Source organism: Zosterops lateralis, assembly GCF_965231275.1.
Source record: "Zosterops lateralis genome assembly, chromosome: 5".
In the NCBI taxonomy this organism is placed as follows: Eukaryota; Metazoa; Chordata; class Aves; order Passeriformes; family Zosteropidae; genus Zosterops; species Zosterops lateralis.
Window position 1 is genome coordinate 37,081,096 of NC_139766.1, and position 25,871 is coordinate 37,106,966.

The following is a 25,871-nucleotide window of genomic DNA, read 5'->3' on the forward strand; positions in this document are numbered from 1 at the left end:
TTTAAAAATGACTACATATACATATCATTAATGGCTTAGTAAAGATGCACAATGAAACACACACAAAAAAAGTAACTTTAAATGGGAGTTTTCAAAATGCTTTCCAATAAGCAAATTTTTCTACTCTTCAAGGAGAATTTTATGCTGATTTTGTGGAAAGTAGAAAATCTGCATATTTTTTTTTTCCCTTAAACAATTGTTTTGAACTCAAACCCAATCTGAAACATTTTGTTTGAAGTCACAGCAACTTTGGTCTCTTTCTTGCAAATCTTAGAACATTGCCAGATTGCACAGATCATTAGCTGATGCTTTAAACTCACTTTTTTGAATTTTTTCCATTTTAAATAGAAAAAAAACCATTTTTTTTCCCATTAAAAAAATTGTGAAAATTTTAAGTACATTATTAAGTATTGCTGCCAATCTGCTGCTGCCACTTCTTTATTTCTCTTCCTCCCACCCCTGCCTTTTTCTTCTCTTAACTTTGAAAGCTTCTGTTCTCAAGGGCATATATAAAATTATATATATAGTAGTTCTTGTGTTCAGGTAAGAATTCAGCAAGAATTTATAACACAGCCTTGCATCTTTACTCAAAAACATCCATTTCTGCATATATATGGACATATTATTTACAAGTACATTTTGACTGTTTTAAGTTTCCAACTGCAAATCATGCAATTTGGGTAAAATGCTGCAGTTAGATGATGCAAATGTGAGAGAGAAAGAGGCAGAGAACATACATGTGTGTTTGTGCGTGTGTTTATACCAAGAAACAAAGCCAAATTATTTTGATTTCACACCTATAGCGCCTAAATATGATTTTTATTCTGAAGTGCTCATCACATTCAGAATTCCCACTGAGAAGGTTTTACTTGTTTAGTACAGAAAATCAACTTACACTCCTCTTATTCCTGAAATGCCATATTTACAGAACCTAATGCTGTGGATGTACTTAAAAAAATTAAGGAGCTTCTCAGCCAGTATAAATTTCTACAGCTCCATTAGCTTGGAATTGCAAACAGTTAGCTTGGAAGTTCAGTCACGGTGTGGGCTTGGCTTTTTGTATTTTGGTTCTTAACCTCAAGCAAAATTCTTCTAACACTGGCAATGTACCAGTAATACAATGGGGTGTTTTTTCATGTTGTTAAATCTCACAAACTTAAAATTAGCAAAAATTCTCCAGGGTTAAGAGCCATTATTGTAGAGAAAGTTAATACTGGCTGCCACAAACCATGCATCCAGTGACTGCTGGCCTTAAATGACTGCTGAGTGAGAGCTGATGTCCCCAACATAGAGAGAACTTCTCCCATCACAGCAATCATTATCTGATATCGAATTCATGTAATTCACATTTGTATGAAATTCTGATAGCTAATTCATTATCTGATATATAGATAGATATGTGTATGTGTATATATATTTATACTCAAACTCAGTTATACCAGTCAATTAATTGCAGTATTTTACTCAGATTCCATGCTTTGCATTTTTCCCCACCTGAAATTGTCAGTGCACTAACACATTCTATTCAGTTATTGCTCAGAATTGCAAATCATATGCTCCAGGGAAAAGTGAAGTACATACTACAGACAGTTCTCAGCAAGTATTTAAGAATGCAGAATGCCAAGAATTACTAGAAAGGTAATAAATGAACATTACTTTGCTACTAGGTAAATCAAGGTCTAACTACATTTTGAAGGATGCATTAAATTTCATAAACTACAGTAGTACTGGGAATAGATGATCACAAGCACACAAGGCAAGATTAGATAGACTGGGATTCTCCAGCTTGGGAAGATAATGGAGAAAAGATACTGATGTTGAAAATCTCAAAAAATCATTAATGATACAGAGGATGAGAAGGGTACAGGATTATTCACTTTTTAGAACTGATCTAAAATCTTACTCTTTCAGTTGCTAACAAACTGTAAAGAATATATTCTCTAGAAAGCCCTCAATACAGCAAATTTCAGTACAATAAAATCATTCTCACCAGCTGAGAGAAATTAAGAGAACAGAGAAGTCTTCCCACTGCTCCATGACAAACAGGGATCCAAAGCAAAAGTGGCTCTAAAAAGCAGAAATTCAGATTGGCTTTATGCAACAAAAATCCACATATAAGAGATAGTGACAATGGAGGCCAAAGACAGCATACTTTTCTGATCAGGATGATTATGATCAGCCTATAAAAGAACAGCATCACCAAGATTTGCTCATCTGCCTAATCTGCATTATCCTAAATATCCTTTCTTGTAGTTCCAGAGCATCCTGGAGAGAAGTGACAATAGGAAGAGGAGTAGCTGTAACAAGGTCAGAGCACACAGAGGGAAGCAGGGGCAAAGAAATGACCCCAGAACAACCAGGAGCAAGACAGAGACAGCATTTCCTTCAGCTCACAGAGGAGATGAGGATGATAGTTTTGGGGATAGGGGGAGAAAGAGAGAGACAACAGTACTTCAGATGGAATTGAAGGGCTAACAAAGAGAGAAGTAAAGAGAGAATTTTTCCATGATTCTGAGAAATGCCATGGAAGCTCTGAAATTGGTAAAACACATAAGGGCACCGAAGCAGGGGGTAAGTTCAGTGGAGGAGAAAATAAGACTCTGAGCTGTCAGGCACAGGAAACTGGGGGGAATAGGGAAAGAAAACAAAGGCCAGCAGGGAAGATGGCAACAAAAATCACATGTGCTTTAATAAAGCATCACAAATGCTTTACTTAAGCTGGAGGTGGAGGTGAGATGAATCAGAGCTCTCTTGAAGGAAATAAACCCAGTCTTCCACAGCTTCAGTTCTTGCAAGGAGAACAAAGGAAATCGAATGAGATGTAAATTTGCAGCAGGTGTGCAAACCCTCCCACAAGACCACTGCAAAATACATGAAATAAAAGCATATTCTCTAATCTATTTGTTGTTATCTTGGAGTATTGACCAGCAATGCCTATGTTTTTTTCCTCACCAAGCTCATCTGTATTAAGTGTTCAGATTAATTGCTCTTTCTTTCCAAATCTCCCCTTCCAATCCAAACACTGCATATTTCAAACAGGCACACAGCCTTACATTTAGTTCTTGATTAGAAAATACAATGATTCTGTCTCATTTCTAAGTGAACAGGAATACCTATTAGTCTCATGATTACATTTAGACAGGTTAATTAAATCTGCTTAAACACAGCTTGGCCTTTAAGCTATAGTTAGAAAAAAAAAAGTCATATTTCTGAGTCACAGGAGTTAAATGAGTTCATTAGTCAGGGTTTCAGTCAAATTCTCAATTGGTGTATAAAGGCACAGGTCTGTTGAAGGCAACCATGCTGCTACTGTCTGCACAATTGAGGAACTGACTCATTATTCTGCCTCAACTGCATTTGCATCTTCAAATTTAAGTGCATTATTCTGTTGGTAATGATTAAACCAGTACAACTCTCCAGCAGGTGAGGGCCATGCCAGTGATGAGCGCTTAAGTACTAATGTAGAATCACAGCAAAAAAAAAATTACACAGGTTCAATTAGGAGAATTTAAAATTTTTTTAGTAGTGCCAGGATGATTCTAAGCTACAGAGCAGAGTTGAAGACTTAGTCCCCAACACTGAGCTACTTTCAGGAAAAAGATTTTCTTTAAAAAGTAAACATGCAGCAAACAGTACATTCATAGCTGTGCAAAATGCATTTAGTGCTGTCATACTTACAAAGGAGAAACCTGTAAAAACTACAGATTTAACCCACTCAGGACTCATTTAATGAAATGCTTCTGTACAAATATTTATGGTCTTCCAACAGAAGTGCACTTATGGACTAACTCAAGCTCCTGCATTCTAGAAAGAGTTCATTTGAAGTGGGGTTTATGTATCACCATTGCCTGCAGAAAGGCAATTCACATCTTGCTGATTATTGAAGTTGGTGTTGATATTTCATACCTGATTTAAATGACCTTGGTTGGTGTGTGTGCCTAACTCCTAATGTTTCTTTTGCTTGGTACACCATTGCACACTGTCCAAACACGTTCATGGACAGCATCAGGTAGAAATCCAGCTTTCCACCAGTTTTGCACGGTTGATGACACACTGTGGATTAATGCCCTCAAACATCTCTCCTCCCTGTCACCTCAAGCAGCTGGCAGGGAGGAACAGGGAGGCCACCAGACACACATTCCCTCTATTTCTCCAGGAGCTGGTCAACAGCCACAAGTTATTGAGTCAGCATTTCTTCATCAAAGCCATGTTCCTGACAGCTGACTTCCTGCTTGTAAAAGAGACTTTCTATCTTCAGGACAGCCCATAACTACAGGACTGAGTTGGGCTTGCACTGAAACACTGTCAGCACAACTATTTCCATTAGAACAGTATAGGAAATTATCCACAGCCAGGGTAACACCTAACAAGATTAACACTTAAAAATACCAGTGATTACACCGAGTTGTCAGATGCCAACTAAATTAATTCCCAGCTAAACATTAGAAGCTCAGACTAGTAAATCCAGGATTCAACACTGGCAAATCATTTTGTTCAAACATGAAAAAATACAAAAACAAGAGGAGGAACTGATGAAATGGTGTAGGGATACTTCTGTGCAGATCCTATGAAACTCACATTTCATAAACTCAGTAAAACATCATCACTGGAAGTCAATCTAAAATATCTTAAGGTTTTTTTTTTCTAGAGGCAGTTGTGAAGGACCCTGAAGCATGGTTTAAAAACATCTTTTGCCATGTGCCAAAAAGGTATGCAACAGGAAACATTTTTTTATTTTATTTTGAGGCAAGTAGAATACATCAAAACATGGGCAACTTCAGGAAGATTTAACACTCAACACTAAAGCAATAAAAAAACCTGTATAGATTATATAACTCAATAACTGACTTTAATCAGTTCATCATTTTATCAGCATATTTTAAAAGTATTATTTAGCCAGAACTGTAAGTGCAGCCACAAGTCTGCAGCCTCATAATCAATAAAACCCCCAAGATATGCAACACAGAATAAGCAAATTGTAGTTCACACAGGTTAATTTCAAATTGCCCCATGGAGACCTTTCCCAAATGTTTTTCATGTTTCATGGAGCTTTAATGACCAGTAAGCCAAGCTGAGCAAACAGAACTCGTGTTCAGAAATTTGGGCCAGATTTAAGTGAAGGATTGAGACATCTTAATTGCTTTATTATTATCATCATCATCATTATTTTAAAATCTGAGAAAATGTGAAACAAAATGTCTCTGAATAGTTGTGTTGGAAAATACATTCAGCACGGTTTACAGGTCTTCACAGCCCTTTTGATCAATCTTTCACTCAAGTCAGATATTCAACTTAAGATCATATGGAAGCCCACACACAGAGTTCTGTGTTTGCAGAGCCACTGAATTCCATTTCAATAGGAATGTATGTATATATTTATGTGCACATATTTCTACATATCAACACAGGCTTGGGATGAACGGATGGAGAGCAGCCCTGCCAAGAAGGACTTGGGAGTGTTGGTGGATGAGAGGCTGGACATGACTCAGCCATGGGCACTCACAGCCCAGAAAGCCAAAAAGCAGCATGTCCAGCAGGGGAGGGAGAGGACTCTGCCCCTCTGCTGTGCTCTGTTCAGAGCCCACCTGCAGGGCTGCATCCAGCTCTGGGGCCCAGCACAGGAAGGACATGGACCTGTTGGAGCAAGTCCAGAGGAGGTCACCAGGTGATCAGAGAGATGGAGCACCTCTCCTGTGAGGAAAGGCTGAGAGAATTGGGATTGCTCAAACTGGAAAAAACAAGGCTTCCATGAGACCAAACTGCAGCCTTCCTGCAGTATCTGAAAAGAACCTACACGAAGGCTGGAGAGGGACTTTTCACAAGCGTATGTAGCAATAGAACAAAAGGGAATGTGTAACTTCCCCTAAAGGTGTCTAGTTCATTACAAAATTAGAAGAGGAAAAAAACCACAATAAAACAGGTAAAGAAAATCACTAAGGATAAAGAAAACTTTACTTACTAACTTCAGTTGTATAAATTCTGACTTTATATTAAAACATGAAATTATAAAACAAGTTAAACTAATGTGTGTGGGTTTTTATTTAATATATCTAGCACAACAAATAACTTATTTTTTCACAGGAGAATCCAGTATAATAAGCTGCTTTGGCAACACAGAATTACATTAGAAAATACATTCCAAATAGGTAAATGCAGGTCTTGGACTTTCCTCAGAACTATTTTGATTAATTTATTGTCTTGCGTTGTGTGGTAATACAAAAACCTAAAATAATGACTTTTCTGCATCCTTTACATTATTTCTAGTCAAGCAGCAATAGCAATGGTATGAATTCACTTTGGTTTCCCGAAATACATGAATTTGTTTACAATTTCTACAAGTCATGGACTTGCATACAGCTCAGAAGCTGCCCTCCAAAGAAGAAAAGGATTATTATATTTTGCTCTACAAGGTTTATGGGATCATACTTTTTTTTCTTATACAAGGAGTATATTTGGCTGTAGACAGAGATGGAATTCCTCCCACCCCTTATTTTTATTGCAAACTACTGACATGTTAAAGACTAAAATTAAAATCTACCCAAGCCTGCTCTTAACAGTTACATCCCCTCCCCTTTTGTGCTCTTCACCACCAGAGAGGTTTCTTTACCAGGTAGATTTTTTCATTTCACATTAATTTGGGAATTACGTGTAATCCAACTTGCTATTTTGTTTCCTTTTCACTCCAGTACCTGAATAACCTCTTACTTCTGCACAGATGGGTGTAGAGGGATTACTGCTACAAAGAGGTGACAGACATCAGAGCAGAAAACTCATGGCCTAGCAAATCCATCTGAAAACAAGAGACACAATAGCTCAATATGGCAAGAGACTGTCATAGCCTGTAGATGAGAAGAAAATAACAGCTGCTGTCTTCCAAAAGGTAACACCGTGAGTAACATCTCAGGGTTACTCTGTCTAGAGAGTCAGATAACACAGGAAGAAAAATAATTGCAATACTCCCATATTATCCTTACGAGAGTATTGAGAGGATTTAAAAACGATAACTAAAACTATTGCATTGGGTTCTAACAGCAACATCTCAATTTATCAAATTCCTCAAATTTGATAAAATTCCTGGGTGTTCAGTCTATACTTGATCTTTAGTAGCTCTGGCTTTGTCAGCACACAGTGCAAACAGACAAAATATCTATATATCAAACCATGGAACAGAAATGAAGTGCTGATTGGGTGTATTCCCACGTCATGTTTATTTCATTACAAAAACAAACAAGAGAAAGTATGCCTAGACCAGACTGGTTTTTATTTATTTTTAAAATATGTGACTTTTCATGTGAGCAAGAGCAAAGGCTTACACTATAGTTATAAACAAATCAACATTTATCTGGCAACTCCCTGCAGCACTGAACAGAAAAATGTTTTAAGTTGCTCTAGTTCCCATTAAAAAAGAAGAGAATTCTGGTCAAGGATGAAGAATAAGATGCTATGTACTCTATGTTGAGATTTATACCTTCTGAACCAGGTGCAAAGGAGACATGAAACACTGCTGTTCTATTCTGATAGCATTTTTTCCCCACTTTAAAAGCCCAAAAGTGACAACACGAGGTTAAAAACCAAACCAAAACCCACAATGCACAGGAAAACTGGTCTCTTATGTTTAAAATGCAGATTAAAGCAAAAATGAAACAACAACCACAACAAAAAAAATCTCAACACAACCCCCACAGCACACAAATATTAAATCCTTTAGTCCTTGAAAAAGAGCTAAAAAAGTTTCAATAATGCAAAATCACCTTGAAAACTAAACTTGAAAGCCCTTTAAAAAACCCCAAATCAAACACTTTTTCCATAATATGCTTACCTCCATTTGCTGGATGAATCTCATATTTCATTATTTTACATTATCTTCCAAACAACTACACTGCTTTATTGGTGTTATTCAGATTCTAAACAGAAAATAGTAAACCTAAACAGTAACCTTGACGACACATTAGGTTTCTGTGCTTGGTCTGAAACTTTATTACATGTATTTGTAGAAATTACAACACTTTAAGGTTGTTCCTTCAAGTACTACCAAAGTAATTCTGTAGAAGATACGAATCATGTCATTCCATTTGTGAAACGGTTCCCATTGTAGGTTAATGATGTAAGCATAGCAGCAAAGCACAGGGCACTGCTCAGAGATTAACTGGCCTCTACAGTTACTATAGTCAAGTCTTGCAGCTCAGCCAGTGGTGACCATCCCCACCAAACCATGCAGTCCCTCTGAGCCTCCTTTTCTTCAGGTTGAATATCCCCAGCTCCCTCAGTCACTCCTCACAAGACTTCTGCTCCAGATCCTTCACCAGCTCTGCTGCCCTTTTCTATGCACATTACAGTGCCTCAGGATCTCTTTTTTGTAGTGAGGGGCCCAAAACTGAACACAGCATTTGAGGTGTGGCCTCACCACCGCCCTTCCAATTTTCCCCCTGAGTAACCTCACAACAATCTCAATGAGATTCTAGTGACCAGGGCTTTAGGGGTCATCAGGGTCCTGCCACTGGCCCAGTATAAGGGAAACATCTCATACAAACAAGAGACAGCAGATTGTGCACAGTTACATCCCAGGAGCATTAAAACAGCTTACAGAGTTACAGAGTTGCATGCTTTTAAGTGCCCCACATTGTGCTCTTTGCCTCTTTAAGGGATTTTACACATAGAAAATAGAGACATCCAAGTTTTAAAATTCTTGAAGTCCTAAAAACATCAGCCTCCATTTTCATACAACTCCAGACATCAATACAGAAAGTTCAAGTTGTCTTTAACATGGGTGCCTACTGACTTCAGGGAATAATTTATCTTTGTGCCTTTAAAATATCTATCTATTAAGAAAATGTAAGGACTAGATTACAATTTTGTCTAGTAACTTGCCAACATTAGACTCAGCTCTTCCCTGTTCCTTATAAACATTTCAAATATTTCTAACTTAATAAAACACATTTTTTTCATTTTTTGAACTTCACTCTTAGTGACAGAAGTATACACCAAAAAAGCTCAAAGCCCAGGTTAGTTATCTCCTAAGTCTTATCTGAGCCACATGAGTTCTGCCAGTTGTCATGTCCCCAGGGGAAAAAAACCAAAACAAACAACTGCATTCTTAAATCAACCAAAACAACTTTGCATAGTATTTAATGGTGAAAAAAACATTGCTGTAACAGTTCTCTGCATATGACTTATGGTTTTAAATTTTTTGGCTCAAGTTATTCTTCTTAGCTACAATGGCATGCCTCTGTTAGCATTAGTGGGGATTACACAGATGAAACAAAGACCAAATTTGGCTAATGACGCTACTTTGCTGGCAGAACACAGTAGACTATCACAGACACTGACTGAACTTCAAGTAAATTACTAAATTTATTCCTTTTCTAAACCATGATGACAAGATTTGACAAGCCCTTTTTTGTCAATGAATGATTCTAAAAAAGGATCTGACAAAGCCCACTGCAAGAAAGAGAGGTAACCAGGAACTCTTAACACGAGATGTCTCAGTAGAACACAGGGAGGGTGTTTCAGGACAGGCTTTGTTGATACCTGCTATTTCACAAAACCTGGAGGGCAAGCTCAATTTTTTGTTGCCAGTCTAAGAGGTTTGATACTGTTCAGAAACACACCCACCTCTGGACTGCTGAGGAGCTAACCTGCTGCACTGAACCTCGCCACTCCCACACCCAGTGTGGAAGTTCATCAGTAGCCCCTGTCTCTTCAACCAGTTAGGTAACATGGATACTGAGAAAACTGAAAGTCGAGCCACTTGAGAGACAAGACAAGGATACTGACAAATACTGTCCCTGGATGATAACCAAAAAACAATAAATCCTGTTCATGTGTACACTCAGAAGGGAGAAAAGCGAGCATGCTTACCTTAAAATCCCCTTAAAATTGGTAGTTTCTATCTCCAGAGAGACAAAAACTGACCTTCAGCTCCCTTCAGGCAAAGGAGGGAACTAAGCCTGAATCTACATATGCTCTCACTGCTATGTTAATGTCAGAGAAAAATGCTAAGGAAAAAAAAAAAAAAAACAAACCCACAAAAAGACAAAAAAAGCTCCTGCCACTATATCTCCTCTAGATACTGGATGATAAAATACTGTTCCAGGGTCACCATTAGGAAAGCTGTCAACACTTCCCCTTAGTTTGGCTTCTTAAAGATGCCATAAAGGAATCACACGCTGAGCAGCCTTGAGCAGCATTTTTTGCAGCTATTTGCATGCAGGCTCTTTCTCATTCCCCAGCTCTTTAAATCCTGTGGGTCACAAGTAAGAATATGCTCAAGACATTTAACCCTGAGGCTGAGGCAGGCTTCTGGATCACTCTGAACTTGCCTTAAGCATTAAGTGTTGAAAAGCCCAGCACTTTGAACATTCAGACCTCTTTACAGATCAAGCCTTAAGTCAAATAAATCAAAGGACAAACTCACAAATTCCAAAGGTGGATTTTGCAGAATAATCATCATAGGTCTCTATGGCATTACCAGAGCCAAGACACCACCCCCAAAGGTTCCCAGCTGGTTAAAACCCAAGCAAGGTTTCAAAGCTGACTTTTGTGCCCTGAAGTTCCACATCCTACTTGAGAAGTAATCAGAATACTCTATGCATTATGTCTCTGCTAATCTCCTTAGATTTTGGGGCCATTAAAATAAATAAAAAAACCCCCCTTAACTATTCTACAGAGCAGCCCATGTGCTCTCTATATTATTCCAGAGGTATCAATCACAGTAATTACTGTATCCTTCTATAATACATTACTACAGTAAATTTTATAGCACTTGAATGCAAAATAAAATATGGAGAGAGGGAAAGAAACAATCTAGACAGACAGTTCCATGGAAATTTGAGACTTGACATGCCAAAAAAAGATTCTGATGGTTAATTCTGATCATTTAACTCAGTCAAAAGTGCGGACTGAGTGGGGGGGTGGGGGAAAAAGCAAAAAGACAGACCCACTACTTTTTCCATGAAAGCATCATTTTGCAACACATTTCCTTTTCTTAGTAGCTAGAAACACAGTTTTCCAAGGCACGTTTTCAAACCATTAGCAGGTTTCCAACAACGATCTAAAAATACTACGCCCAAAATCAAGAAATTTCATAGACAGCAATTCTTTCTGAATATTGCACTGAATCATCTTTATTTTCTCATTGACAAATTCCATCTTGTTAATAGGTGTTAATCACAACTTCATCAGTATGCAGAGTGTCTTCTATTGTGTGGAAGTTCATTACAGGTAATTTGGCAGCTGTTTTAATGCATTATCTGTTTCAGCAATGTAGAATATATAATGACAGCTTTACTTTCTGAATTTTTATTTAGTCACGAATCTCTTTTTCCCTACAAATATTCATTTCAGATGAAAGCAAGACATGATGCTCTGGTATTAACAGGAAAGAGGAGAAGCCTGGCGTGTTTTACAGGTAAGTAGGATGAAACTGGCTGTATTTTAGCTTTAGTCTATGATAAAACCAAAATTTGTCCTTTTTTTTTTTTTTTTTTTTTTTTTTTAATTGGCCTATATTAATTCCTTTAAGAAGGACCGGAAACATATTTCAATTAATTTAACCACTTAACCCTGAAAGGGTATTTGCCTTTCCAACTGTATGATTATCACAGAATCTCAGAAGAGCTGGGTAGGAATGGACCTTAAAGATCATCTTGTTCCAACCCCACTGCCATGAGCAGGGATGCCTCCCACTAGACCAGGTTTCCCAAAGCATCACCCAGGTCTGGACTTAAACACCTCCAGAGATGGGGAGTCTACAACTTCTGTGGGCAACCTGTTACAGGGTCTCACCACCCTCACAGGGAAGAGCCTAATGTCTAATATAAATCTACCCTTCTTCAGTTTGAAGCCATCTCCCCTTGGTCTGTCACTCCATACCCTTGTGAAAGTCCCTCTCCAGCTCTCTAGCAGGCCTCCTCTAGGTACTGGAAGGTGCCATAATGTGTCTCTCTTCTCTTCACCAGGTTAACAGCTCAAACTCTCTCATCCTGTCCTTGTAGGAGAGGTGTCCCAGCCCTCTGATCAAATTAGTGGCCTCCTCTGGTCTTGTTCTGACAGGTCAACATCTTTTTTGTGTAATACAATGTTGGTTTTGTACAAGCTCTGTACATGAGCAGGATATTGAGTAGCAAAGTAGGCCAATTTTGGGGTAAGTAACTAACTGAAAGTAGTTTGCTTTTTCAGCACTTCAAAAGAAATTATTAAAATAAGCATGATATGCTGAAGGTCTCACTTACAAATGTTATTATGTTCTTGAGAAAGGGCGCACAGGTTTTCAATCTGTATGCCCTAAAGCAGCCTCTGACTCCCTTATATTTTGCAGAGCTTTTTCTCTGCCAAAGTCAAACTTATTTAAAAGAGATATTTCATGAAATAGCCCCTTACTACAACAGAAAGATGCAATGTCTTGCTTCTGTAAATTTCAGTTTAAAAGCATTACTGCTTTCCTCAAATTGTAGAGCAGATTCAAAGAGAACAATAGTCCCTAAAAATAAACATAATATATAACAGTCTTTCAGGAAGTGTCAAATGCAATAGGAAAAGAGTGATGAGAGTTCTCTAACATGAGCTTTAATGAATGTTTGTTTCTCTCATGTCAGTGCAAATATCATTTATTTTTAAAGCAATCAGTCACAGGTTTCTGTTAGAATGATGGCCTCTTGACTGATTTTGTCCAAGTGCAGACAATAAAGAATAAAAATGTTGCCAAACTAGGAGTCAGTAATGAAACAAAATTTGAAGTCAACTAAAATGAAGTACTGTATGAACTAGAATATAGGCTATAAGTCTTCAGACTAGAGGAAATAAGCCAACCATTAACTGACAAGGATTAGGAAGAAATAATTTTCCCTGTGAGCATGGTACTCCATAACCATCCATCACAGGAACCAAAAAGAATAAAAATAATACTTTCTAACAGCTCTCACTAGACAGAGCTGGAGAGGAGCTGATGCTAATGTGACAAATAAAAAAAAATAATTTTCCTAACACAGAAGTTCATATTTTGTAAATATACTGTAATTATTCACTGTAAATAAAGTGAAAAGGGCAAAAAGTTACAAATAAAAGATAACAGTTATAAACAAAAGATAAGCCATATTTATTAAAAAGTTTACAAAGTAAAATTAAGGAGTAGTAATTTTTACCTAGTTCCTAATACTGCCCAGATTTTTCAAGTGACCCTTTTAAACAGTGGGGAAATTTTCTTGAGAAACCTCTGCTTCAGAGGACTTCTAAGACACAGCACATTACTAAACTATATGAAGAAGCTCATTCAGCTCTAGATATGATCCCTCATTACCAAATGCCTTTTTACAATTCCCTGATGACTACACATACAAGTGATTATTATAAAACAGAAGGTGTTTGCAATCAGCTGCTTTTGCAGGGAGACTGATTCATGGCTTTTAACTGCTCAGCACCTGGTCTAAGGAAAATTATAAAATTATGGAATTGTGGCCCCAAATAAGTATAATGAAAGCCCCCATACTGATAAAATGCACTTCAAGAGATCACTCAGAGACATCCAGCAAAGTCTGAAGAAACCACAAATCTCATGTGCATTCAAAAAACTCCCATGCTGCTTTATTACAATTCCAAGCAGCATCTTAACCATAAACATTTCACCACCTGGAAAGAAAACCTGATCATATATGTGCTACTTCTATATTGGTTATGACATCACAAGCTCACAGGCCACTTGAATGAGGGCAGTCCCCAGCCTATGGAATTTGATTCTGGAGAGGGAAGCAGTTGGGTGACAACAGGACAGTGGTTGTTTCACAGGCTTTAATTTTTTTCCCCTTTTCAGCTAAGAGTGCTTGAATTGAATGAGAAAAATTCCAAGACCAAAAAAAAGTCAAATTAGGACTTTCTGATTCTTAAGAGTTTTGCCTCCAGAAATATGAGTGTAGTAACCTGTCAGAGCTGTTGAAAGCTGATATACTGCAGCCAGATTTTTCATGCTTGCTCCCACCTACTATTGTTCCAGACAATAGTAGGACAAAGACACCTCAAGTAAATTTGGTTACAAAGTTCAAATGATAATTTGTTTTTCCCCATATCTACTTGTCTACTTAGAAGGAAAAGGAAAATGAAGGAAGCAGACAGTTTTCCACAGCAGAAATAGTTCAGATTGATTGCTTGGGTAACCTTGAAAATTTAATGTAAGACTGAAAAATAAAAGTACTCCAGTGTGTCACTAATCTGGATGAAAAACCTCTCCAAGTTTTCTGCCAGGCTCATTTCTTCACTTTCCTCTAAAGGAACAACAGTGGAAGAATAACACCATACATGTGGAGATGAAAGATAAACACGTCTTCCTGCAGAAGGAAAAAAAACTTGTATATATCCAGCTCTGTGCAACAACAACCAGAGAGGAAAAAGCCTTCAAGAATCATTGTTTGGTAAAGCTCAGCAGTAACATGAGTCACACTATAATCACTGGTCATCTGGTTCTTATGTGACACTCTCATCTGCAATTAAGAACTGCTTTCCAGAGGAAGACTTCCTAGATGATCTTAAAAATAAGGGAAGCCAATCACACAAAGATGAAATAAAAGCTAAACATCATAAACAGAGGGACTGAAGAGTCATGAAGACAGTCTCAGTATCAGGGAACACGATAATGTTTGGTCATCCATGCTATTTCCCAGCAAGAAATGGATTTCATACTTGGAAAAAAAGGAAGCTATCTTATGACAGCTTAGCTTCTCAGAAAGGATATTGTTTATTCTCATTTCAAACATTTAAACAAATGGGAGTATCTACAGGTACCGTGTGCCAATTATTCAGACTGCGATATAGTTATATGTTTCTGACACAGTATTCCACTACTAATTTTTATGAAAATAACCATGAGTAAATACAGCATTGTAAGCTGTTGGCAAGGTTGATCCTGTAAAATCTATTTGAGTTATTGGTTACATAATTGTCTGCTGGCACATTTTCTCACCTTTAAAATAGCTCGGGCTACTCCTCTGAGAATGAATACAATATGAACACACCAACTAGTCTGTTTCTACCTGCAGGATATATACAGGTAGATCACAATGTGAAAGACTTTGGTGGGTGTTTTTTCAGAGATACAGACAGATAAATATATACACACACACTAAAAAAGGCTACTACTATAAAAGTAAAGGTTTCTTCTACCTCTTTGAAACTCTAAATCATCCTTGCTTACAATCAAATCCATAAACCAAGAATAGTACATTCAAATTTTGTTTGAAAAAGTAACAACCCTGAAACCATTTGAAATACACAGTTCAGATACACAGATATCTCCTCCATGCATGAATAACATGCATGAATTATATTTAAAATTCATTGATGAAACCACATGGTAACTATTGTTCTTTGTTTTATTAAGAAGATGCATCCCTTATGTAATTATTATTTCTACTATATTCTTTTGTTTTCTCTCTCAAACTGAAAGGTTTTTGGTTCACACTTTTTATCCCATTTGCTTATTAAGTACCAAATAAGTTGTTGGCATTTAAGTATGTCAGGGTGAAAACAGTGTGTGCAGGACTGTTAGCAACCATTAGCTCAAAATTATTTTTTTTAAGACGTCATAAATCTGACTTTACTGAGTAAAAGACTTTCAAAAACAGTTATACCATTAGATTAATGCTACTCGATCATATTTTTAAACCTGTAAGAGCTGATACTTTTGTAAGCTATTATTAGGTTAACTGTCATCCTAACCAATTTCTTTTATCCACAGCAAAGACTCAAAGTAATCAGCGGTTCAAACTTCTCACTCAGCCACTGCTTTGAAAAATCACTTGCAGGGATGAGAAAAGAGTTTGGGATCAACGCCTCCCAAGCCCTGGCCTCCTAACAGATTTTCTTCAGATGATTGCGATGTTGCCCAGGGTTTGGTAACAGACATTATTGCTACGGTACTTCATTGTGTTCACTGGTGTTCAAAAACATATTTTGAAAACAGCAGGGAGAATGAGGATTTGAGAGGTTGCTTGGAGCACAAAAGAGAACATGAAAGAAGGTATAAAGGTTGATACTGGAAACAAGTCAGAAGAAACTGACTAACAGATGGCATCCCAGAAAAGACGGACTCTCTCTACAGCAAAATTGTGTCAGTCCAGATGGTGACTGACAGCACTGATTACAAAATTCAGTTCCCATTGAAGGCAACAGAAGCTTTACTCTGACAATGGGGATTATGCCAATGAAGTTTATTTTTTTTTCAAAACCCTGTTGATCTCTATTAAATACTCTACAAGAACTTGTATAGATCTTAAATTCAAGCCCTAACACCTGGTCAACACACTTGACTGGATCATATTGCAATTAGCATGTAAGAACTGGGACTACATGGCTGGCATGTACTTAAAAAAGACAGAAATTCAACCAATTTCTACACCATATATATATATAAGTCCAGTCTAGCAGCAGATTTTAGCACGTATGCAATGGTTCTGGACTTGTGAAATGCATTTCACACTGTCCTGCATGAAATTCTTGTCTCTAAACTGGAAAGATATGGATTTTATGGATAGACCACTCAGGGGATAAAGAATTGGATGGATGCATGGATGGATGGATGGATGGATGGAAAGACTGGTCAAGGGTGCAATGTTCAAACAGAGAATGGTGATGAGCAGCGTATCTCAGGAGTCAGTATCAAGAGAAGGTGCCATTTAACATCTTTGTAGGCAACATGGACAGTGGGATTGAGCACACTCTCAGCAAGCTTCCCAACACCACCAACCTGTGTGGTGCATCCAGAGGGACCTTCAAAGCAACTCCAAGTACAAATACAGGTTGGGCAGAGAATCAGCTGATAGTAGCCCCGAGGAGAAGGATTTAGAGATGTTGGTTGACCAGAAGCTTACCATGAGCCAGAAGTGTGCACCTATAGTGCAGAAAGCCAACTAAATTCTGGGCTACGTCACATTCATGTCTATCTGTACTCAAGAGTTCAGGTTATAGGGTAATGAATGTACAGCTCCGTAGACATTCCTCAGAGTAATTTGAATATTTTAAGGTCATAATCTCCTCTTTGCATGCAATATATATGCTTAAGAAAATATTTCCCTTCACTAATAAACAAAAAAAACCACAAACCAAAAACCCCCAGAAATCAAAATGTACAACCCTTCCAAGCTGTTTCAGACATACTGAACAATACCAAGATCTCAGACTGAAGATGTTCCTCATGACACTTCACCATATTTAACATGCCCATGTTGAACATTTCAACCTGAGGAGGAAAAATTCAACATTATTTCAAATAGAGAAAAAGTTGCATAAAAATTGAAAGCAAACAAACTACACAGAACACTCCAGGATCCTACTGCTAGCAAGCAACAGAGGGTGGAAAAACATGCCTCTGTAAGTATCCATTAAAGTTTCAAAACTTCAATGGATACTTACAGGGGCATGTTTCTCCATCCTTTGTGTGTCTTTAGTCCACAAAACTGTGTCTTTAGTCTCCCTCAAGTATTAACTCATAGTGCCAAGACACACATTTATAATAGGAAAACGTGTATTAGTACAGTCACACCTAATCGAGGGTGTGTACTTTCTCAGTGTGCCACACCTCAAATTCAATGTGGAGCAGCAACATTGAACCTGTCTGGCAATACTACCCTTTCTGGCTTACCAGAACATTCTCTGTCATCAAGAAACTAATTCAAAATCATGTGTTCCATAACTCGACTTCCCATCAGCAACTACTACAGGGAACTTTAACTTACACATTATTTGTTTAAGAATGACTTTTGTAAGTTATACAACCAGGTCCATCCAGCTAATTATCTGTTTCTGACAGCAAACAACAGCAAATCCTACAGAAAGATATAAATACATGGCAAACAAACAACTTCACTTCCCCACAATACCCTTCCAGACTCCAGTAACTGATGGTTCAAGGACACTGCAAGCCAGAGGCACTGTCTTTATCCCTAATGTATTTTTCCTCCATTAATGTATTCAATTTTTTCTTGAAGCCATGTAAGCTTTTAATATCCACAATCCCTGGTTCAGAAAGCTCCATAACTTAATAATCTATTGTATACAAACCTGCACCTGCCATTTGTTTTGATAGCAGTACAGTATTTAATTTGATGATATTATTTCTATAATAAAGTGATGCCTGCATATCTTTTCCACGTTACTATTTTCTCAGGTACCTCTATAATATTCTCAGGCCTCTCATCAGTCAGACAACAATGAAACTGTTACTTAATTTGGTCTCCCTTAATAGGTTATCTTTTGTATCCCATCTGTGATGATTATGATTGAACAAGAATTGTACGATATTTGAAAGTACACAATGAATTTACGCAGTAGTCATAACAACATTATTCTCCTTAAAATGAAAGCTAACATTTTCATAAAACTAATATAAGCATCAAGAGCTCCTTCCTGAGTAGCAATTACTGTGTCAAAAGTTATTGCTGCATAGGTAAACCTTGGATTATTTACTTCCCCATAAACATTATTGTATAATTTATCCACATTTTCTTTAGAGGGCTAGACAAGGAAAGAAGATTATAGGGAGAGATCCTGAAATACAGCACAAAATTCTGCCTACATTCTACCCCAAACTTCCCACTTCCTTATTTTCTCTCTACTCCATTACATAAACTCTTTTCACTATAATGTATCTTCCAAACACCGGCCATTGAATGTACAGATCACTGTTTTATAGCTCTGTTTCCTAGACATGGAACATCTCAGTTTTCAAGCACCTGGGAATTACCTTAGCCTTATAACAACCCTGAACCATAAAAAGCTTTTTACTTTGCTCCCTGCAATTCTTCAGAAGCAATTGGAATGAATTTTTTTGGTCTTGTTTACACTTTGTTTTGCTTTGCACGTGGTTTAATGTTCAAAATCTCTGTTCATCTCGAGCAGCTCAGTCACTGCCAAATCACTGTTCTCCTAAACAAAGTAAGTGTCTTCATTTTAAGAACTGGTTTTACCCCTCTTTAAATAGATAATAGGCCACAAAACTACTTGTAAACATTGTTCTGGAGAACTGTATTGTCTGTTTGTTTTAAGCAAATTTCTAAAAGTTTGGTATAGATGCAATTTCAGTCCATAATTGGAGCCAGTTTTCAGCTCCTCTTCCAGAAGACCCATTTAACAAAAAACAACAGCCACAGCCTAAAGTTACTTGTAAAACTTCATGAGCCAGTCAAGCTTCCCAGGTACTGCCAACCTGTGAAGTCTAATATCGCTGAACACTGGTCAATACCTGGTTTACTGACATAAGATTGTGTTACTAGAATTTTGTTACATAGTTGATTTTTGTTTGTTTTTTAAATTTGCAGCATAAGCTGCCCATCATCCTGGAATCTAGCAGAGCAACTACAGCACAGTTTTGAACAGAGAAACAGATTAGATTAAAACTTAGAGACATATTTGGGATGAGAAAAAAACCAAATCCCCGCATTTTGAAAAATATATAATAAGGCCTCATTCCAAATCAATTATAGAGCAGAACACAGCAAGTAACACTTCACATTCCCAAAAAGGAAAAGATACATTGCAATCATTAAGGATGTGAATTTTACAAGAAAAATTTAGATGCACTGCTTTTACATAAGAAGTTTTGGGAAATAACCAGTACACACAGAATTCTCCCACTTTAGCAGAAATAACATTCTTCAGGCTGCAGAGAAAGGGCAAGTACAGGGTCTGTGTAAACTTGGGTGGATATAGAAGGGGTGATTGCAGTGAGACCTAACATGCCAGAAACAGCACCCACACCTCACCATGGCTTCCCTTCAGATCAAAAAGATGCAAGTGCCTTGTATTTTCAGAGCACTTGCACAAAATCATGACCCCATGTACAACCAAAGAATACAAGATGGAATCTCCTCTCAAGAAGGAGAGTTAGTTTGCTCCATGCAAATGCAAAGCGTGCTTTATTCACGTGTTTGCAGTTCACTGTAACAATTGAAAGCCCACAGGTCATGTTTGTACAATGCAGTTAACATAAAACTAAGAGCTTACTGCAATCAAAACAAAATATTCCTCGCTGGCATTACTTCAATAATTGACCTAGCTCAGGGTCTTTTTTGAACAGTTAAAATGCATCATTAATCCAGGGTATTCCGAAGCAGCTTTACTAATATGCTATAATAAATTAAAACAGGGAAGCAAGGTCGCAGTCAGTATACATTTAAAAAAAAAATAGTATCAAAACACGCCAGACATGCAGATTAGAACACAAAAGTGAAGGCATAGGAAACACAACAGCAACACAACTTAGAAGTTCAAGAAATATATTTGATAGGATATATTTTCCTTGGTGTATATTTTCATTGCTTATATGTTTCCTTCCTATCACTTCCATTCTACCATTCTGGCAGCTTCTCCACTTTCATTAAAAGATAGTAGCTGGTCTCTCAAACAACCATATCAGTAAATTGGAGACTAATCTGTGATATGAAGAATGTTACTAAATAGAAGAGAAGGTCAGTTGTTCCATTTTTGATCACATATATCAGGAGACCAGGAGACTGGCAAAGTGTATTATAAAGATGGCAGCCTTGGGCAAGTATTTTTGAACAATTCTGTCTATGGTTTCCTAAATAAATATAGACATAAAAAATCTGTATGTGAGTCTACTGTCTAAAGAGTAGACATGACTAACAAGAAAAACCAGAAATAATCAAGGGCATAAGTGAAACGAGCCAACATCATTATTTACTACAGATTTCAAGTCTTCTCAAGTAGAGGAAGAAAAAACGTTCAGTAGATTGTTGAAAGTTACACGCTGTTCAAAAACTGAACATAAAGTCAGCCCACATGCAATCTGTTTTTAAAGAGGGATGAGAGACAAAAACAAACCCCCCCAAATTTATTAAAAAAACCCCCAACTTAAGATTGTGCCCAATTTATACTCATTAACATATGCTTCTCCATGTATTCACATAGTGTTTTTCACAAAATTGTTCCATTCCTCTCAAGATTGTTGGCATATTACACTAAGAAAAATATATTTCCTCTCCCTGTAGGAAGCAAAGATGGTCTCTTCACCTTCTGCCCATAAACAAACATACACAAGTGCACATATATATGGGTATGTATGATTCATATAAGTAAAAGGAAGATCTCAAAACCCACACTAACAACTATCTCTGAAGAATCTAATCTACTAACAGTTGCTTTAAAATGCACAGAAGCATTTCAGAGTTTCAAGAGTTTCAATGCACAGAGTTTCAAGTCTCACTGAATTTTAGTTCTAAACTTAATTCAGAAAGACTTTACTCTTACAAATTACAGAACAAACATTTCCACAACACAAGGAAGTGGCAAATTCTTCCAAAATCTGTGTCTTTGAAGGGGTTATGAAGTGCACAGTCCTGGCCTTGCTCTCTGTCATGGTCTAACCCCAGCCAACAGCCAAGACCCACAGAGCCACTCACTCCCCCACCAGTGGGATCAGGGAGGACTTGGAAGGACAAAAAGTAGAGAACTCATGGGCTGAGATGCAGAGAGTTCACAGAGAATACAAAAGCAGAGCACACAAGCAAAGCAAAACAAGGAATGAATTCACTGCTTCCCATGGACAGGCAGGTGTGCAGCCATCCCCAGGAGAGCAAGGCTCCATCATGGGTAACAGTTGTTTGGGCAGACAAATACCACCACTCCAAATATTGCTCCTCTTTCTCTTTCTTCCCTCCACTTTACACACTGAGCATGATGTCACATGGTCTGGAATGTCCCTTTGGTCAGTTTGGGTCACCTGTCCTGGCTGTGTCCCCTCCCAGCCTCCCATGAACTCCACCTTCCTCCCCAGCCTGACCATATGAAAACCAGGAAAGGCCTTGGCTCTTTGCAACCCCTGCTCAGCAATAACTAAAACATCTCAATATTATCAACCCTGTGTTCAGCACAAATCCAAAACACAGCCCCACACCAGAAACTATGAAGAAAATTACTCTAAATTGTCTCAGCTGAAACCAGAAAAATCTCCCATGTTCATCTGTCATTCCCATCCATTCCAGATGCAGAAGCAGGTTGCTGCTTAGCATGATGCCATTTCCATTTCCTTGTTCCCAAAATAAAATACATTTTTCCTTCATTGCTTCTGAAGGAGACATCTGTTGTGAGTCCTGAGCACCTGAAGAAAAATGTCTCTCACATGTTCATACTGAAGTTTCTTCAAAGAAAACACCTTCATCTTCAGCAACTGCACTCTTGTGGGGTCTGCACATGCACTACAGCACTTAGAATTATGCTGAGAAACCACCTCAGTTTTACAGAAAGTAAGTCTCACATTAATAACAGCTCTTTATTGAATCATTTCTCTCAACACTTTGTGTATGAATGGTTTAAACAATGTCTCAGCATCTTTGCTGCTCTTGGTGCATCCTCTCCTCAGGGAGAGGAAGACAGAGAAGACAGTGAAAGATCACAGAAGGTAATGGATCTTGTTTCTAGTCAAATTTATTTCCCATCCCTCTGCAGCAGCTTTGCTGCTTTCCCTGATGGAATTCCACAAGTTTCCTGTCCTCCTCTGAAGCGCTTCATGCCTACATAGCTAAAAATGGCAGATTTCAAAATACATTAGTAAAAGCAGTTGGTGGAGGTGAACACCACTTTCATGTTAGCAAAGCATAGGCCAGTATATGTGTTCTGGCTGCACTTACATTGGGCCTGTATTTCTTAACTGGATTCCTTTAGGGAAAACAGAGATATAAACCAGACTCCTCTCGATATAGTTCAAGCAGTATCACTCAAAATAAAATCTGACCTCCATGGACAAGCACTTGGAGAAATTCCCACCACTTCACCATTATTGGAAATTGTGTCAAGGATGCCCAAGGATGCTGGAAAAGATTTAATCTGATGTGAAACACAGGTTACATATACTGCAGGAATATTTTGCTGCAAGAGTTTTGTACATAATTTTTTTCGTTTCCCACTAGTTTTTAGAGCCATCACAAGTATTTTTTATTCTCAACTGTGTTGTGTCTTTAATGATTCTGTAACTTTAGAGGAGAATTTGCTGTTCAATGTCATAAAAGTTCTGAATTTACATTTTTATACTGGTGTTATAATTGTAAAATTTGATCAGCAATTTGAATGTCACTTTAGTTTATACTGAGCAATTTTGCAAAAACAACATCCATTCAAGTCTGTCATTCATTTTGTACCCATAACAAATGCAACTCAAAATGTAGTCATTTATCAGAGTCTGAGAAAAATATAAATACACAGCTTGTTGACTGGCATTAACGTGTCTTTCAAGTGCATTCTCCATGCTAATGTGGAACTACTGCTCTATAGAAAAAGCAATCTAAAAATTTCCACAACTCAGTCCAATACAGTAATTTACCTGGGAACTAAGTAGAATATCAAAAACATTAAATAATCTGAAATGTGGAGGGTTTCCTCCCAAGAAAAAGCAAATAAAAAAGAGAAAAAGCTGCAAGAAATGGAAGTGTGCTGTAATGTTGAAAATAAAAGCTGAAAAACCACATTAGGCATTGTGGTCTCATATAAAAATAAACCAAATTGAGAAAGTCAACTATTGCATTAAACCATGGATTCCCTGTGTTCAAGACAGATGATTCAGAACTGGAGAATCACTGAAGGATGGGACTTCAGCACTAAATTTGCAATTTATAGTCTCTCCTCAAGTTATCTAGTAGTTATCTCTGGCTAACTCCTACTGCATCTGTACAGGCTTTGCCAGGCACAAGCAAAGTTTTGCCAAGGGTGAAGTTAATCTGCACAGAAGTACCTGCTCCTGTGAAGCCAAGAGTGAAGTTAATCTGCCAGTACCTGCTGGAGCTCTCTCTGGTGGGTGGGAAACCTCTCTAGTCCATGTGCACTGTTTGACCTCACCCCCTTGGACACAACCAGAAAGTTTCAGTGAAGTTACATAAAGTTCACTCAAATTTACATTACAATTGGCAATTTTAGCCCAGGGACTGGATGCAAAACAGAAAGACAAACCGCCTGTGACAGAAAATTGTTTTATCTAATGCAAAACTGGGAGATTTTAATCACAGTGAGCCAAAAACAAACGGGATAAAATACTTCTGTTACAGTAGAGGAGCCATTAACACTGCAGGGCCTGTATTTCCCAGGCATCAGCTCTGAACAGAGACACAAGGAGTCCTCTTCCTTTTCCTCATCCTCATCTATAAACGGAATTGTCATAGACTGCTATGAAATGTTCTTACTTGTCCTAAATATTTGTCTTCTCCTAGTACTTAACTGATAGAAAACTATTTACAGAGAGCAAAAATAAGTAAACAGGCCAAAATTTTCTAAATAAACACATCTGTTATTCTAGTTACAAGTATGAAACATTATGCTTCTTTAGGCAAATGAGCACCTTAAGCTAGTCTGATAAATCTACACTTACACACTTCAGTGAGCAATCCAATTTCTAAAGCACCTTGTAGTAATACTGGCGTCCTGACAAAATTCTAGTTTAGATAATTACTCTGCCTAGCTAAATCTCTTAGCAGGATCACACGTTGTCATAAACCACTGTGTAGCAAAGAAGAAAACTGTTCAATTGCCATTGCTTCTTAAGCACAGACTCAATGGCTTATCACTGATCAATGAAACATTTAAGTCATACAGGCCAGATTTTCTAGTCTACTGTATCCAATTTGCACTGTAAATTTCACATCACAAAGAAGCAAACAAAACAAACAACTGGCAACACACAGGAAACTACACTGGACATGACAAGTTTCCTGGCACTGAACATTCATGGTACTGCCAATGACACCAATCTCCAAACTTCTTCTTGCTGCAGTTCTCCTGGGCACAACTGTTCACATGGATCTGACAATGACACAAAAATATTCTTCAACTTCTTCAGAGAAAAGTCTGGAAGTTAGGCTTATACTGTTCTGGAAGTGGTTTCAGATGATCCAATGATGCATCTGCCAAATACCATTGTGCATTGTCATCAGGTATTTGGCTGAAAACTTCTGGCATGAGAAGGTAACTAATAGCTGGAGGGGATGGTGGGGAAAGGGACGCTGTAGTTATCTGTTAAATCCACATGTGACAAGAAAGCCTCATATTTCAGCTAGTGACTGCTTCCTAAGGGCAGAGGTGTTCAATAAACAGGATTTGACCAGAGAAAGATGTAATGGGAAATTCCTTCAGTAGCATCTGCCAAGAGATGATAAAATGACAGCATAAGGAATCACTGTCACTGTGAAACATGACCTTGAACGGAAACATGACAGCTCTGACCCTGTGGACCACAAGCAACCAGAAGAGAGTGGGATGCTGTGGCCTACATATTTCTATTTTAGCTGGACATACCCTTGATCATTTTTGTTCCTGCAATTCACTTTGTTATTAGTTTGGTGATTAAATAGCTGACTTGAACCACTGGGTGTTTGCATAGACTTGGAGCCACGTCATAGAAAAATGTGTGAAAATCATGGAAATGAAGGTAAAAAATTTGAAAAATAAGCATGAAGTCCTGTTAAATTCCTGCAATAGATTTTCTTCCTCTTTACATCTCAAGCAAACCATCACAAGCAGGTCTTTCCCTTGGTGCTTCCTACAAAGAAGAGGGAAAGCATTTCTCCATTGAAGACATATTTTTGAAGACTACTCAGACAAGTGTATCACACAGTGAAACCCTTCTAATGTGACAATTGTCAAAATCAGGTTGAAATCAACGAACCATTACAGAGCTTGACTTCAAAAATCTGTTTACATTACGTGCTGATTGCGGATGGGATAAAATCAATTTTCCTCACAGCCACTGTTAGGGGGCTGTATTTTGGATTTGTGATGAAAACTGTGCTGATAACACAGGGACATTTTTGTTGCTGCTGAGGAGGGCTCACACAGTGTCAGTGTCTTTTCTGCTTCTTATACTGCCCTGACAGTGAGGAGCCTGGGGC

The 25,871-nt window shown here is 37.8% G+C and overlaps 1 protein-coding gene across 1 annotated transcript in view; it reads right to left on the minus strand.

Annotated features, from left to right (window-relative positions):
- Positions 1-25,871, minus strand: part of GALNTL6 (polypeptide N-acetylgalactosaminyltransferase like 6) — a gene marked incomplete at both ends in the record, with an annotated part of 414,831 nt that overhangs the window by 381,992 nt on the left and 6,968 nt on the right. The window lies entirely within an intron of this gene.